Below are 5536 nucleotides of genomic sequence, written 5' to 3' on the forward strand. Positions count from 1 at the left end.
ACTCCTTCCCCCCTCCCACCATCCACCGCAGCCACTTCCGCCCGTCCTCCGGAAGTGGGCCCCGGCACTGCGGCCTCCCACATCCCGCCGATTTTTCTACCCCACGTCCCCAGCCCTTCACCACCGCCACCACGGGAGCAAGGGAGGTGGGTCTGCAGGGCCTGAGATTGTTCTACAGCCACTGTTCACAAGGCTGAAGGACAGGTGTGGGCAGAACCAGGTTGTGAGAACGAAGCCGGGCGCAGAGTAGCGGCCGTACAGGAGGGGGAGGGGCAGAAGAGCCTGGCCAGCGGCGGAAGCGCACGGCAGGTGGAGGCGCGCGGGGAGAACCACGCATGCGTCGCGGGGGTTTGGCCCTTGGGGTGCTGGGCGGGGCTTGGGCGGGGCGAGGACGCTGAAGTGGGGGCGGAACCTGTGCGGGGCAGGCCTGCCCTCTGCCTCCGCCCAAAGGTCGCCCAGCAACGGCCCGCTTGACCCGGCTTCTCAAAAGGGGTGGGGGCCCCTGTGCTGGTCGCGGGTCCTGGCGCGAAGCCTTTCGGAAAGCTCCGCGGCCTGTGTGTGCTGCTTCCTCGGACGCGAGCTGTGTCCCAGTAGTGGAGGAAGGTTTTATTTCGTTCATCGCGGCCGTTTCTCGCTGCATCTCTGACAGGTGCTGTTGGTCGCTGTGGCCGGGCCCGCCGTCGCGGCGCGGGAGCGGCCTGCCCGAGGCTGCCGGGAGGAGGGCGGCCTGGCCGGCGCGGCCGTTCCCGTGGTGCCCCGGGCTCCTCGGAAGCGGCCTCCGCTCCTTCAGACGTCGGACCCCGAGTTCCACATGTGCCCCGCGGTTTTCCCTCACCCTGAATCCTAGGAGCCGCTTCTCGTTTTTGAAGTTCCTGTGCAGCTCTCTCCCGACGTTTTCGAGCATCTTACCAGGACTGGGCATGGATTTGCAGCCTCCGTTTTTGCCCCGCTTTTCGAACGACGGGATCTCGGCCCGGCCTGTGTTCTGTCGTGGAATTTCTCCGGAGCACGGACTGACTGAACGTTCCCGTTACTGGGAATGTAATGGTTGCTGCGTCAGGACTCTTGAAATGGTGTTTTTCTTTGGAACGATACCATAATATTTGGAATTTTCTTAAAGGAGAAAATATATATTGCTTAATTATATTTGCTTGGAATATATTATTCCAAGGAAGAAGAAAGTAAGACCCTTTCTTCCCCCACCTCCAAACCCGCTCCGCCCACCTGTCTTTCCCATCAGCATTAATGGCGGCTCCATTTACTCAGGCCAGAACCAGAAGAGCCAGCTTCACCCTCTCACACCCTCGACACAACCTGACTAGAAATCCTGTTGACGCTACCTTCAATCTGTGTCTAGGATGCAGCGCCTCAGCATGTCCGCACCCCCTTCATCCCTCACCTGAGCACCTAGGTCTCCCTGCCCTCCCTACCCTCCCAGTCGCTGGGTTTCCATTGCAGCAGCCGCAGGGATCCTGTGGTTTCTGTGCTCCACGCTGCTCAGCGGCTCCTCAGTTTACCAGAGTCCTTACGATGGCCGCAGAGCCGGACAACCCACTGGTTGCCTAGCTATCTGACCTGCTGTCCGCCGCCTCTGTTAGCTGCACTGGCCTCTGCACTGGCTGTTGTCTGCTTGTAAAACCCCCGTCCAGGCGTGTCCAGGACTGACCTCTTCAGCTCTTTCAAATCTTTACTCCCGTGTCACCTCAGTGAGGCCTTTCCTGACCAACCTATTTAAACGTGCCCCTGACCCAGAGCACTGCTAGTCTCCCTTGGCCTGCTCCACTCTTCCCACGACACTCACTTACCACCTCCTAAAATACTCGCGGTGTTTACCATGTATTGTCTGTCTCCCGCTACTAGAATTTAAGTTCCCTGAGTGGAGGCACATTTGACTTTTGATTAGGTGCCTGCAACAGTTGCCTGGCACATAGTAGCAGCTCAGCACACATTTATGGAATAAATGAACGAATGAATTAACTTGAACAACTATTTTCATTGTAGAGTATTGCCCTTCAGGCTTCTCTCACATGGAAATATATGAACATAGTTGCAAGTACAGTATACATATTTTGCATTATGATTTCTAATCATACAATAGAGACTTTACATATTTCTAAGTATTTTCATAATTATAACCATTTTTACTTAAGTGACCTTCGATTTTTCGTGCTTATTTTATAACAAGTCATACAGAGCTGTGTAAACGAAAAATTGTCTCCTGTCCCCCTCTTATCCCACCCTGCTGAAAGGAACCACTGTTTTAAACTAGTGGATATCTTTCCAAATATTTTTTACACACACGCGCGCGCACACACACACATATAACAGGTACAAATTTCACAGTTCAAAGACAGATATTCCTGAATTGTAACTTTATTTGCTATAATTCGAGTCAATTTGTATTTTAGGTCTTTCCTCCCATAGTAGAAAAATGAAATCTAGTTTAAGGTAAATGTTAGTATGTAATGATGTTTATTTATTAATGGTCAGTTACAATTTCAGTTGCTTCAGAATTTACTAATGCACTTCTCTCCTTTTCACCATATAATTGCCAGTTTTAATACATTATTATTTAAAAATGTACAATAATTACAGGAAAGTAGTAAATGATAAATAAAATAAAAAAGCAAAAACCACCTGTAACACCAGCAGCCAGAAATAAGCCTATGAAAAATATACTCCTATGGTATTTTTAATGACCAAGTGGCATACTATTATACAAATGTACCATAATTATCTCCCCTATTTTTGTACATTTGGGTTGTTTTCAACTTTTCACTTTTGCAAAATTACTTGTAGCTAAATCTATGTGCACGTCATTTTTTTTTTTTTTTTAAGGATAAAGTCCAGGAACTCGTGTCAAAAGGGGTGCTCGTTGTTGAAGGCATTTGATTAATGTGAAAGACATAGAAAGACGGCACAGCTTCGACATCAACTTTTCTCCACACCCTGCACTGTCACACCATTTTTTGTCATCTTTGTTAATATGATAGAACAGTGGTTTCGCATTGTTCTTTTAAGTTTTATTCCACTAATTACTAGTAACGTTGAACCTGTTTTTATGCATCACTTTCGCAGATTGCCTGCGCATATCTTTTGCCTACTTGGATTCATCTTTGTCTTATTCATTTGCAAGAACTCTATAGAATATCAGCCCTTTGTTACCTATGTTACAGCCATTTTCCCAGTTTGTCGTTTGCTTTTTAAGTCTGTTTATGTGCAATTTTGATATTGCATAGTCAGCGCTAGCTGGGCCAAAAGTCTGATGTTGCTGTACATTCTCTGCCTTCAGAATAAACACTTAGGAGTAAGCTAGAGATTATTGTTATCAGTTACTCCACCTGGAGGACCAGCAGGTGGAGTCTCCATGGTCAGTCTCTCAGACTGTCATTTGGATTGGGGGGGCGAAGAGGGACTGAACATCTGGAGAATATGGTTGTTGGGCTCTTTATACAGGTGGACCCTCTTTCCTATGGAAGCCTCTCATCTACATCAGAAGCAGCAGGAAAATGGCCTCCCCTGTCTTCTGCCTTTCAAGTCTAACTCAAGGGCACCTGAGTGGGTGAACCTAATTGCAAGGGAGTTAGACGTGTGACCTATTTATCGAGAAAGAAGGTAGCCAGAGGGCCTACGTACGGTCCCCACCAAGCTCAAGTCTCCGGGCTTCCCATCTTGGCTTGTTGAATTATCTATTCTGGCAGCTGTTCTAGTCAGTACAGCTGATAGTAAATTTTAATAACTGGCGGTAAAAGTCTTCCCCCAGTGACCTTGATTTTAAATGTTTTCTTGGCCATTTTCACACATTTTTTCAGGTGTATATTTTTTCACACTATTCAGATGATAATTGTAATTTATTTCAGAAACTGGATATCTTCTAATTTCCTGGGCTTCTCCCTACTCTGGCAAGTATTCTTTGTGCTTTTTTTAGTCTGAAGTCTGGTAGGTACAAAATATAAAAGTTAGTGTATTTGCTATTTGTTAGGTGCCCTTTCATCCTGGTATTTTAAAACTCTGGCCCATAAAGAAACAACCACACTCACTTCCTCCCTCAATGTTATTGTGCCTCTTGGCAGCTTCTGACATTGTCGGCTGCTTCCTTCTTCTGACACACTTCTGACTCCCATATCAGCATGCTCTCCTGGGTTCCCCTCCTCTGGCTGCTCCTCCTCAGCTTCCTGACAGGCTTCTCCCTTTTCTCCCTTTACCCAGTACTTGCTGTGCAAATGCTGAGTTCCCTAGGGCTCTTTCCTGGGCCCTTGTGTCTTCTCATTTTACACTTTCTTTCGAGATGATCCCACAGAAGTCACATGGCTTCCAGTATCCACTCCATGTCAAAGATACTTCCTCTGTTTCTATTGCTTATAACAGAGTATCTGAAACTGAGGCCAGGTGCTGTGGCTCACACTTGTAATCTCAGCACTTTGGAAGGCCGAGGTGGGTGGGTCACGAGGTCAGGAGTTGAAGACCAACCTGACCAAGATGGTGAAACCGCATCTCTACTAAAAATATAAAAATTAGCCATGCGTGGTGGCAGGTGCCTGTAATCCTAGCTACTCAGGAGGCTGAGGCAGGAGAATCACTTGAACCGCGGGGTGGGGGCGGCGGTTGCAGTGACCTGAGATCGCGCCACTGCACTCCAGCCTGGGCAACAGAGTGAGACTCCGTCTCAAAAAATCAAAAATTAAAAACAGGGAATATCTGAAACTGGGTAATTTATAGAGAAAGGAAATTTATTTCTTACAGCTCTGGAGGCTGAGAAGTCCAAAGTTGAGGGGCTGCATTTGGTGAGAGCCATCTTGCTGGTGGGGACTCTGCAGAGTCCTGAGGGGTTGAGGGCATGACATGGCAAGGGGGCTGAGCATGCTAAGGTGCTAGCACAGGTCTCTCTTCCTCTCTTACAAAGCTGCCAGTTCTCCCGTGATGAATCCATTCATTAGTGGGAATAGAGCCTTCATGATCCAATCACCTTTTATAGGGCCCACCTTGCCATGCTGCCACTTTGGAATTAAATTTCAACATGAGTTTTGGAGGGAACATTGGAACCATGGCAACACCTAAATACGCCTGCTGAAGCCCCTTCTCTGTGCTCCAGGCCCACATGTCTAATTCCCTGCTTGCCTCCCCAACTTGGTCCCCTCACAGATGACTCACGTGTCCAAAGCGAAATTTGCAGTGCTCCTCCCAGCTCCTCTCTCAGCAGTCACATTCTCAGGAAATGGCAGGCCAGAAGTCTTCCACAACATTCCCACATCCAGTCAGTCAAAAGCCCCCAAAAGTTTGTCTCCCAATTATTTCATGGCTCTTTTCCCCACCCTCTCCTTTGACCTGGTCAATACTCTCCTGAAACTCCTTCCGCTTTTTCGTCTCTTTTCATGTGTGATTCATTAGATCCACTAAAATCCACCCCTAGAAGGAGAGGGTGGACTTTTCCTGGAACACTGAAGACAAATTTTCCTCTTCCCCCTTTTCATGTTTCCTGTTACTTTTTAAATTTAAAAAAAAAAAAAATTCTTTTTTGTTTTGGCCCTGAGTTGCA

At 47.7% G+C, this 5536-nt stretch overlaps 1 protein-coding gene across 2 annotated transcripts in view; it reads right to left on the reverse strand.

Annotated features, from left to right (window-relative positions):
* MGAT1 (mannosyl (alpha-1,3-)-glycoprotein beta-1,2-N-acetylglucosaminyltransferase) overlaps nucleotides 1-5292 on the reverse strand; it is a 25201-nt gene extending 19909 nt beyond the window's left edge. Inside the window, exon 1 of one of the 2 annotated variants that reach the window (XM_011951706.1) lies at nucleotides 5152-5292. The gene's annotated coding sequence lies outside the window, so the exon portion shown is untranslated. Of the gene's footprint in view, nucleotides 1-259; nucleotides 330-5151 lie in introns of those variants that run through there. The other variant, XM_011951704.1, reaches the window with a different exon arrangement.
* Nucleotides 5293-5536: the final 244 nt, after the last annotated feature.

This window comes from Colobus angolensis, unplaced genomic scaffold (genome assembly GCF_000951035.1).
Source record: "Colobus angolensis palliatus isolate OR3802 unplaced genomic scaffold, Cang.pa_1.0 Scaffold325, whole genome shotgun sequence".
Lineage (NCBI taxonomy): Eukaryota > Metazoa > Chordata > Mammalia > Primates > Cercopithecidae > Colobus > Colobus angolensis.